This window comes from Apis laboriosa, unplaced genomic scaffold, assembly GCF_014066325.1.
Source record: "Apis laboriosa isolate Shangri-la unplaced genomic scaffold, ASM1406632v1 scaffold68_cov148, whole genome shotgun sequence".
NCBI classification, from domain to species: Eukaryota; Metazoa; Arthropoda; class Insecta; order Hymenoptera; family Apidae; genus Apis; species Apis laboriosa.
Window position 1 is genome coordinate 7,328,476 of NW_025224135.1, and position 12,081 is coordinate 7,340,556.

The 12,081-nt window shown below is 38.9% G+C and overlaps 1 protein-coding gene across 2 annotated transcripts in view; it reads right to left on the reverse strand.

The window, feature by feature from the left end:
- The window catches only part of LOC122718682 (leucine-rich repeat-containing protein 24-like), a 290,335-nt gene extending 278,664 nt beyond the window's left edge, over positions 1-11,671 (reverse strand). For both annotated transcript variants that reach the window (XM_043943933.1, XM_043943931.1), the window contains exon 1: positions 11,630-11,671. The gene's annotated coding sequence lies outside the window, so the exon portion shown is untranslated. The remainder of the gene's footprint in view (positions 1-11,629) is intronic.
- Positions 11,672-12,081: the final 410 nt, after the last annotated feature.

A 12,081-nucleotide genomic window follows, 5' to 3' on the forward strand; every position in this document is an offset into this window, starting at 1 on the left:
CAATCCACGCACGTACGTATTAACAACACGTATATGGATATTCTTTGTCACGAAATACGAAACGACGATTTTATTGCTCGTCGTAGGGTTCTGTTTAAGATAAACGGATCCAGAGATCGCGTGCCTGGATCAGACCCTGATCCCAATAAAACCAAGCCAAGTGGAATCGGTTACAAAGTTCGTTTTTTAAGTTTAAGAACGACGAGACGACACGCGAGCGTGTCGATTCAAACCTCCATTTATTCTCCAGATTTTTACGTTTGATCCTGTCCAATATCTATTTCACTATATCGATGAATTTTTACGTAGAAAAATATATACCTCGTTTCCATGATTTCTAAATATTGATCAGAGGTATTAAACGATCAGAGATGTTTTTTTTTTTTGATTTTCATTAAAAAAAGGAAAATTACTCGAATATTTTATTGAGAATTACCTCAAAAAAAGAATATTTCCAAAAAGCAACACCGATCCTTTCTTTCCTCCTCGCAAATGCGTCGTTAATCATTCATTCTTCCTAATGGTCACTTAACCTAGCTTGAACCGACTCAAAGAGGACAAACACACGGAGAGGATACCTCGTGCAGACACGTCGCATGATATATCGCGTGGATTCGATGGCAAAAGTCCCCCCTCCCCTCCCCCTTCTTTCGAAGGAGGCCGTCGAGGTCTCTTCGATTCTTTCACCGGCGGAGCACGCAACGTGGCTTACCTTTGATCGAATTCCACCACACGGGAACGAAAGAGGCGAGACGTTATCGTACGTGCCGGCCGAATAGGACCGATAAGGATGATAAACACTCTGGAACCTAATCGCACGGCGATGAGTAAAAATATCGAGCTATATCCTTGTGCTGCTGTCGCGTATATACACATTCTGTATATATATATATATATATATATATATATATATATATATATAAGAAAACCGTCTTCCTGGATAAAGGATAAATATATAAAGGGGATGAAGAGGAACCGGAAGGGGGGGGATATCGTTCATCGTTCGCATGTCGGCGTTTACGTTTATTGGATAGCAGATAGGCTGATGCGTCTGATCGTTAGAGGGAAGGACGAGCGTAGGTTTTAAACAGGCGAAAAGTTAGATGGGCGTGTGTGTATCGTGTGTTCTTGAGAATGGGACCTGAGGAGGGAGGTTAGGTAACGGGATAGGGGGCAGGTGGTGTCGGGAGGGTTGATGGCGAACTTTTTTGTTCCGTTGATAGGGGATGAAAAATGAAGAGTCACGAAGAGAGAGAGAGAGAGAGAGAGAGTCGATTAGAAACAAGGATATGAATCGGTCGACCACCCTCGATCGTCAATATTCATAGGACGTAGCCGGGGCGTCGTTACTTAGGCGGATGTGCTATCATAGGAAAGAAAAGCCGACCGCGAAATGAGGGGATGACGCCTCGCCATTTCCCTTCGGACTGATGGCTATTCGTTGGTCGATAAAGCGTTTAACGACGTGGAAATCGAAAGTCTGCGAGATCCAACACCCGTGGGGAGGGTGGAAAGTTTACACGGAGAAAGAGAGGATAATTAGATTAGGAAAGGTTAGAAAAAAAGAGAAAGGAATAGAAATAGAAATGGTGTATCCGAGAGGATTGAATGAGAGGGACAATGGATTTTTGGTAATTAAACGATGAAACGGGCTTTTGTTCTCCTCGTTTCTTTGTTTGAGTTGGGGAATATCGAATTGAAAGAGGGGAAAAAAAAGAAGAAAAGAAAAAAAAATTGTTCGATAGCGTGACCGTATGGAATTTGATGAAAGCGACCATCGCGTGTGCAACGTTAATCCTTGAACGAAGAGTGTAATTTTTTTACTGCTAATGATAAAATTAAGACGAAAGAGAAAATAGAATTTTGCAATTAGCTTAACGTGGAATCGTAAAAGTACTAATCAAACGTTGACCAATTATTTGATCGTAGGTGGCAAAGGTCAACCGTAAAATTGAAAAATACGGGGATGGATAAATCCTCGAATCTATGGAGGAATGAATTCGTTAAATGACAACTCGGGCGGAAATCCGGTTCAACTGCAATTAACACTTTCCAATTGGCCGTTCGAACGTGCATTATATCGAAATCAACGAATTCGTAGCTTCTCGACTGCTCGTTCATGCGGATAATTCGCTTCGTTTTGTTTGCGCCGACTTACAGATCGGTGAGCTCAGTTACTCCAATTTCGCAATAGCTGTTCCCGTCATTATTCAAAAAGAAACAAAAAAGAAATGTACTCGTGTAAAATTTCAACGAAACGGGTTTCCCTTCGCCTCGACGAATTTTTCACTCAATATCCACGATTATATGGCTTTTCGGTTAACTGTTAAGCGATATTGAAGAGGAAGGCGCGAAAGGAATTTCAACGGGGCGAAATGAAAGTCGTTCGTCTCGTTTATATGGTTTCTGGTAAACTTAGACAACACGGTGTCGTATTACCAAAAGTACGCTTATTCGCGAATAATTTAATTAACTTGTCAAGAAGATGATCGAACAATCCAAATGTGTAAAGAAGAAAATTAATATCTTAAGGGTGGAAAAGAAAGAAAAGAAAGAAAGAAAGAAAAGAGGAAACTGTTCGGTGAACAGTTTCTTGAGCTGCTTTCAGCCTGAAAAAAAGAATATCAAAAATTTTCTCTAAAAATTCTCTAAAATGAAACATCCCTAAATTATTTAGAATATATTTATTCAGAATAAATATTAAATCATCGACGAGAGCAATCTCACGATTAAACAGAGCATAAAATCAATCAATGCTCTTCTGAAGAGGAAGTCGCGTTATAAATGAAATTATTTGAAACGTGATTCTTCCCGATCCCGTTTCCATCTCCCCCCTCTCCCATCCACCCCGAAATTCGTTTTTCATCGGGGGATAAAACAAAGGAGGATTTAAAACGATAGAGGAAAATTTCATCGTTCTTATTGTATAACTGAGAACTTTTCGACGACACCGACCGGAGACAGCGTTGAACTCCTTCTCTCCTGATGTTGTAAAGTTGCCAGTTTTTGTCGCGTGGAAACGTTTCGCGTTGAAACTTACGGAAGCCAAGTCGGGGACGGCCGTGATGAATTATTGTACATTAGCGTCGGTGAACGTCGCTTTGTCCCGGCTCTACGTACTACACCCGTTGTACAAAGTTAAAGACTAGGCGGGAATTTTCGTATTCCACGGTGGATGGAATTGTTGCTGTTGAAAAATAACAGGTCGCGAAAATATGAATGGCCGGTCGAGGCTCGTGGGTGAATAAACGAACCAGGGCTCGAAAATTTAACAATTTTCCTGCCCATTCTACCTCCCCTTTCGTATCCTCGAAAATTCTAACTCGATTCATTCGAGGTAATTCGATCCTTCCACCTATTTTTCCCTCTTTCTTTTTTTAATCGAGCCAGAACAACGAGAGAGAAGAATCAGAAAGAAATTAATACCGAATTCGCGCTCTTTGAAGGGAGAAATTTATTTTCGCAAGGGAAGGAAATTTCTCGAACCGGTATTAATTCGTCCTAGCCTGCAAAGGCTGGAAAAAAATTGTCACCGACCGAAAGAAATTCCCCCCTCCTCCCCCTCCCCGCAAAATTAATATCAATTCCGACCGAGAGTCGAAAGAAATTTTCAAAGCAAAAATTAATTCCATCCCATCCGTGGAAGGGAAAAATTGAGTAATACGATCCGCGGTATAAAATCCGTGCCAATTTCCAACCGGATTTCCTAGCGGGGTTGTACACCACCACTGTGAATGGGTGAACGCGCGTTGATTGCATACCTTATAAACCACGAGAAAGGATGCATCGTTCGCACCGGGGGTAACGCGCGCTTCACGAGTGAGAGATGCACCATCCCTAGGTAAATAATCAACTATGCTCGAGGAGATTTCTCAACGGGTCTTCTTAGCGCGGCCCGCCACAGCGTGTAAACCGTATAAATCGCGCGCGAATCCTTCTTTTTCACATCCGCATCCCCTTGATGACTTAAGAAACGGTTAAGGGAGGAAAGGGTATTTTTTTTTTATTTATCGTGTTAATAATCGAATGTTCACGGGATGATGGAAGTAAACGAGAACGGGGAAGTTCTTGTTTCTTATTCAATGCGGTGCGGAGATGATTAGGTGATACCGGTATTACGTGTTGATGAATATCGATAGGATCGGTTATGGATGCTTACTTAACGCTGATTGCGGATAACGATAACGTCGGGATAAGAAACAGGGCGTAGTAAGTCAGTAGTAATGTATCAATGGGAATGTAGATGGGGAAGATGCAACATCGTTCGTCTTTGTAACACAGTTTATTATCTGTGATAGTGATCGAGATGCATGCCGATAGTGAGATGTTAATCGAGGATTTATAATGTGGGAACTGGTACGATATTGTAATTAAATATTTATCTAAAAGTTTCTTGACTTCGTTGCCAAGATGAAAAGTTTTATCTCGTTTTATTATTCAATTGTACGAATATTTTATCGTCAACTCGAAAATATTAACGGCAAGCATGAGAAAATATCGAGAGTTCTCGTGAACTGTTCACTGATACATTAAGATGAAAGAATAAGAGTAATAATCATGAGCTTAAAATTTTCTAAAGATTGAACAAGAAAATCAGGAAAACTGAATTGTTCGAATTTTCTCTCTTACAACGGGAAGAAGGGGTTAGATTGATCGGTGTGAGAATAGCGACAGTGGTGGACAGACATTGAGGCGTCTGAAATTGTATGTATATGTAACTCCAGTCATCAAACGTTTGAGGATTTAGTGGCGTCAGAGGGGTTATCCTTGTAATCACGGACACATCGCAATACCCGTCGGTGTGGTGAACGCTACGTCACAGTCATCAAACGTCTTTGAATTTGATAGCGTTGGGAATGTTACATCTGTATGCAAACAATGCATTAATCGATACAACACTGGGGTGTGCAGCGTGCGTATATATGTATGGATTTAGTGTGGATTTACCACTCGTAATCGGCGGATTTGGTGGTATCAGGAGTGGCACGACCGAGATCGTAGGAACGTCTTTGATTTCAATGACATTAGAAGTACCTATAGAATCTATAATGTCACGATCGAATACGATTTCCAGCTTTCCAAATATTCCCTCGTACGGTTAATTGATTATCGATAAATTAATACATTTCCATTTTATGCAAATCAATCCGCTATGAACTTGGAATTGACGTTTAACCCTTTGCGTCGCAAGGGTTGAAGTTACGATCGAACAAAATTAGATTAAGTTAAATTACAGGTACAACGTTTAGTTTTTAATAATACAATTTTCAGGAAATAGTATATATTTTTGTTTATTCCTAATATTTATAATTTATAATTTTACTTTTAGAGCATATCTCTAATCCATCAAAGAATCAAAGAATCGAGAAAATTTTGGTGAACACAAAGAGTGAAAGTAACCTTGGAAGAAATCGTGAATCAGATCCTAATATTTAGAGATCAATTTAACACGTTTAATTTCCCTTGTTAAAGCAGTTAACAAAAAAAAAAAAAATTAATAAGAAAATATCCAATTTATCCAATTAATTATCATTTAATCCCCATGTCATTTTTGCTCTTCACGCTCGTTATGAACGATAAATTCTCTCAATAACGAAATTGCCGGCAACGTAATTACCGGCCACGATTATCCACTTCCTAAACGTATACGCACGCATGACCGAGAAAGGAATCACGGTTAATTGGAGCCGCACGAAAGGGAAACGGCGTTCCCCGGAAACGAGCGATAAGAAACCCGTTCCTCCACCTTTGATCCCGCCGAATTAATCGTCAAAGAGTTCATTCCTTCCTCCGACTCGAACTCGGATCTATCGCGCTTCCTTAATTGTATCGATGGGGGTTCGAAGAAGGTGGAAAAAAAAAAAAAAAAAAAAAAAAAAGAAAAAAAGAGGAACACAAGCTCGAGGCTTATCAAGAGCCTTTTTTATTTTTCCACGGGTCTTCTGGCTTCATTTTCAACTGGATCACGCGCTCGCCTCGAATGACTCGAGAAGAAAGGGGGGAGGGTTTCGTAAAATTTTCCGCGGAACCCCTGGCAAGATTAAAACGCATTTTAATCCGAAACTAATCCAATACGCGGGATCGAATTAAAATTATTCGCAGTTGGATTATCGTTTACGACCCCGTGGAGACTTTCCACGCCTCTCTGTCTCTCTGCTTGCGGCGATGTTTCGCTAGGATTTTGCTGTTGCGAATAATTGGAACCTATTCTCTTGTGACGTAGTCATTTTACGATTAAAGGTGATGCATTATTTTGCGAAGCTCGATGGCGCGATTCCATTTCGTCGTTAAGATTTAATTTGCATCTTGCGTGATTATTTATCTTTTCAAAAAATTGTAAGCTGATAATTTGAATATATATATATATATATATATCCTTTTTTGTAATTGATTTTTTATAGAACAAGGACAATTTTCAGAATTTTATCAATCTATAACGTTTAAGAACGTGGCTTGAAAAGTTGATTAAAGTTTCAAAGTAACAATTATTTTAATTATTTTACGCAATATACGTTCTTTTGATGCAAATACAATAACTGTACGTTTAAACAATTTTGCATTAAAAGCTATTCGTTTAAGAATTAAAATTTTATAGAATTTCTAATATTTCTAAGAGATATATTATTAATATTTGATAGAATTTTAAATTTAATATTTAATTATAATATGTCGATAATAATTCTGGAATCTTTTGCGTTTCGTTATTGTCGAGAAAATATTCATTGCAAACGGAATTTTTTTCACTAATCTCCTACCACTGTGCTATTACCACAACTGCCAATAAGAAAACTCGCCGTTCAATTATCGTTTAAGAAGGTGTTTCCAGGTGTAAAAATGCTTAAACGTGTTCAAAGGCCGCGAGAATTTCTCCGACGAGCCCGTTTCCGGCTAGGTACTCGCCGAGTCTTCCGTGCGAGCAGAAGTTAATCTAAAAAAGCGAAGAAGCAGACGATCCACATTGCCGTGCTTCCTTCTGGAGACAGGAGAGAACGCGAGGGCTTTGAAAAAGCGGCAGCCAAACACTCGTATATCTTGGCCAGGCAGACGGTTAAAAATATTCCGAGCACCAAGTAAAAATACAAGCATCTTACACGCCATGGTGGTTACACGGGCTTATTGACAGCGCAATGCTCCGTTCCACAAAAGGAGCGTGTCTTCCATGCTCCCTTTAATGTGTTTTGATGCACGAAATTAGGTTTCGTGCACGTTTCTATATCTTCTACGTTAAATTATTAATGGTAATTTAACAATGACAATTTTTGCGAGCGGAGCATAAGAAAAGTTCTACAAACTTTCAACAAATTTGAGGGATTGAAAATTGAAAATTTTTACCCTTTCTTCGCGTGAAATACGAGAGTAAACGTAATAACATTACGACTCGAACGAAACTATATTATAGAATTGAAGAATTGGATGATTCCATCATCGACAATTGTATTATATACAATAATCATCGATCAAAATTTATCCATATCTCGAAACTTTTCGTTACCGATTCTGAGAATCCAATTCCAGTTAATATAACTCGTAACTTTTTTCAAATTTCTCTCTCGGAATACAAACTTGTATAGTTCTCTAGCAATTCACTGTAATTACCTTCCAGTATTATTATATACAACAATTCCCCTAAGTTATAGCGTCTAATTGCGCCACTTCTCCGCCGACGAACGGAGGAAAGCAGAAGAGAAAAAGCAAGAAGTTATAAAAAAAAAAAAAGAAGAAGAAAGAAGAAAGAAATATAGGAACGAGATTCCTCGTAAGAAGAATTAGACAGTTATTTTGCGTGGTATCGTGACCGGGGCAATTTGCATCGTAATGAAAGTCAATTACACACCGTTCCATAAATCTCGAACGCGTACACGCCACCCCTGTTTCTGTATCACGGCTTCACCTACTTCCACTCTCGATAGAGATTCACGGGTCCTTCGCGTTGGTACCGCGCCACTTCCGCTCCAATTGGCGCGCGTTACGCGACACGCACGTTCGACTTTGAAATTTATTTCCATAAACGGTGTCGATCGACCCGCCCTCTGTCGCTTTCTCGTTTCGAACTTTTCGCGGTTCGAGACGAGTTTCTTTCTGAAACGGGTCTACGGTTTACAAAAGAGGGACAAAGTTTCCCTAATCCGCGTGATTCTGCGAGAAAAGTTGAAATTTGTTTTTTTTTTCCTCCCCTCTGTTGCACGATTACTTTTATCACTGTCGATTACGATTCGTCATTCGAAGGAAGGGAAGAGGGAAAACTTTCAAAGATTGTGTTTAGATTTAAGTATAAATTTAATGATAATATATTTTTGAAACGTGTTACGCGTTATGTAACGTGAAAGATTATAAATATTCGTAAAGTTTTTATAAAAATTCGGGATTGATTATACGATCTTTGAAAGAACGAAAGGGGTGACAATATAGAGCAACGTTGAACTAAAATATCATAAAAGGAGGTCAAGCATGAAGTTTCTTAATTATTGATTTATCAAGCAAGAACTTCTCTTGAAGATAATTATTACTCAGCTATTCAATCCTTCGTCTTTAATTAATCTAATATAAGAATAATAGAATCGGTTCAAAGTTCGAAATGATACAAAAATCTCTTCTCTAATTTCGTGTCCTATAATATATAATATCTAAAAAAAAAAAAAAGAAAGAAAAAGGAAGGGAAATCATTGGAAAATTTCAATAAGATTCGCGAAACGAAAGGAAATCAAATCAATTCTCTCATCTCTCGAATATTTCTGTTCATTAGAGAAGTAAAAATTTTCAATAAATTCAATTTCACGATTATTTTAAGCCAAAGTAAAAAAAAAAGACCAACGTTGAAAATATCTCTATCCCTTAAATAATTTACTACTAAAATCGTTACTAGAACCATATCCGATATAACCTCACCTCCTTCCGTTCATTCTCATTCCGTTAAAACGTTCTTCGCGATTCAATAATTCTTTCCCCCCCTCCTCGAAAGCAAAACACACTTTTCTTTGGTATTCGCTAAATTCGGAAAATAAATCGGCTATTTTTGTTCCGGAAGGCGCACACCGGGGAGGGAGGCAAGCTTAAGGGGATTACTCGGGTCTCAAAGTAATCCAAAATAAAAGGAAGGAAACCTAGGAGCCGACGAGGCAAAATAGGGGGAGGTCGGCGATTAAATGCTTCAAGACGTTACATCACTTTTTCCCCAACTTTCAACAAGGATGAAATTAACCTTGCCCGGGGTATGGCCGGCCTCCAACTTTTTCTTTCGATTCATTAAAACTTGGGGAGGTTGGCCACGTTGTATGATAACACCGTGAAACGACTGACTATTCTTCCTACCTTCCTAGAAACCCTGGTGGGGAAAGATTGGAAAAACGAAACGAGTCTCTCTCTCTCTCTCTCTCTCTCTCTCTCTCTCCCCCTTTCGTTCTCTATCTGTGTACACGCGCGCGTACACAGTGGATGTATGCGCGTGAATGTTTTTTTTTCTCTCTCTCTCTCTCTTTCCTCTCCTGTTTGCACTCTCACTCAGGTCTTCTCATCGTCTGTCGGCAAGCGAGAGCCAAATTCACGAAACAGGCGATGTAGCTCTCCCGGTTTCACCTCTTCGATACTTTTTTCCAACGGGCAAGCGAGGGCGATTTAATAAAGGGAGCGGAAACATCGCAGTTCTTGTAAACTGGAACGGATTGAAGCTCGAGTGGCTTATTTCTCCGGCCAGCTAGACAGACGGACGATTTTATTCGAGATTTTCTCCTTTGCGTGCCGGCATTCCGCCGAGGACAAGATACAAACGAGGCAATTAGCCTCTGTGGATGGTACACAATATCTTGACGGATTTTTGTGAAGTATGGGGATACGCATGGCACGCGTCGGAGTAATTTAGTGGATTCGTGTGATCTTATCTCAAGGAAATGTTTTCATATTCCCTTGGATTCGAATCGCGTTCTTTCTCGGGAAGATATTTCGTAGCGTTTCGTATTATATATATTCGTTATACGTATAAATACACGAATGCACATCGTATTCACGGGCAAGCGTGAAAATAATTGATCGAATATACTTCGATTGAATGAACGAAGAACAACGTGGAACAAGAGACGTAAGGACGCAAGTGTGCTTTCCGAGAATTTGATTTAAGCGCTATTATTTATCACGTTTGCTGATTTGATTATTCCCTGTAAAATGATTCTGTTATTCTAATTAGCATAATGACCGGTTGCACTAAGCTGATTTAATGGAACGATATCATTGTTATTGTATATGCTCGATAATAATTTAGTGGATTCGTGTGATCGTATCGTTCGAATAATCGAAACGAAAAATATTGCACGAATGATATTCGATTACTTGCTAATTCTTAAGCAATAATTAAAAAATTCGTTAAGAAGTGCGAAATCGTATCGAAATAATAAAGTATTCCGCCAAGATAAAAGGTAAAAACGAATAAATGTATTTAAAAAAAGAAAGAAAAAAGAAATAATCCAAGGAGAATCGATATAAAAACCAAATTCCAGTTCACCAACAATGGACACCATTCAACAAATATCTGTCCGGCGAGGGAACATACGAAACGCTCGCTTCTATCGCGACAGAATGCAACAAAGGTATTCACAGCGAATGACCGAGCAATCTGAATGGGTTCGTTGCCGGTTAGCCGAATGGCCGCGCAAGCAACGTGGCGCCGACATTTTTACCGAACAATTAGACGAGAGTACGCGAAGAGAGGTAGCGCGCATTTAGGACGAGGCCTTCGAATCGGGTCTGCGAGGGTTTTCCTCGTGAAAACGGCTTCCTCGTTCCTCGTGGAACCGGGTCTAGGATGTTTTTTTTTTTTCTTTTTTTTTCTTTATGTCTTTTCTCTTTTTTTTTTTTTTTAAATTCTACTCTTGCCTGCGGTGAAAACTTATGCTTTTATTTTTCATGATACAACAAAAGCAAGATCCTAGCACGGGCTAATGGTAAAACTTCAAAGAAATACAGAGCTGGTTGGAAAGAGCAGAGAGGGAGAGAGAGAGAGAGAGAGAGAGAGGATGAAGTTGGTTTTTTGGTTTCCGCCAGCTATGGTCCATTAAAAATTAATAAATTTAAACCAACCGACCTCGAACCTCGACCTCGACGTCGAGTGAGGAAATTCGCTTCAACTACAATTAACGAGCCAAATAAAAAGCTCTTTCGAATCGGAGATTTTCATTTCAATCTCGTTTCCCTTATTTTCACTTTTTCTTCTTTCCTTCTTTCTCTCTCTCTTTTTTTTTTTGGTTATATTTTATCCGTTCTTCTTCCCCTATTTTGTTTGCATCGCGAAAATGGCAGAGTTACTTCAACTCGTGGCACACAATGATATTTTAATCTTTGTTATTATTTTTTTTTTTTTTTAATAATTAACATTACTATCGAGCAAAAGCGTGATGAAAAATTCGTTTCTTCGTGGATGTACTGTATATGATAAGTTAGCCGTTATTTTGAACGGTGGAAAAAATTTTTTCGAAATATGAGAGACGAATTACGCGCGGAGAACGATCGCCTTTGTTTTAAAATGGGCGAGGATAGTACGTCTAAATCGAGTCGCGGCACGTTTCTTCAAAAGCGCTGTCATTAGGCCACGTAAGCACATCAGAGTCGCGCACGTACTCGTTAATGATCCACCTCGTCTTACCTCGAGAATCTCGGTCTTCTTGTTCCCCGTGTGATGGAAATCTGAAACAAAAAGATCCCTGGTTTTTAAAATATCTCGAGGAAAATGTACGAAACAACAATATAATAACTCTTCAATAAAACGAAAACTTTCTATTTCTAATTTCTCAATCTCGTTTCGTTTCGAAAATTCTTAAAAGATAATTGTTATTCTGTGCTATATTTCATTATTCATTGATTAATCTTCGTACGTACGAGCCATTATCGAGTTCATATAAATTCGATTAATATTAATGAGATATAAATATCGCGATAAGTTCTACGTTAATTTTATAATTCTACGTTATACCATGCATAATATACCGAGTATTAATCTCTCGTAAGAACGATTCCAGAAGCGTAAACAAACATAATTTTTTTTTTCTTTTCTTTGAAGTGTATCAAATAATTAGAAAACACGCGTAAACGTTTCCA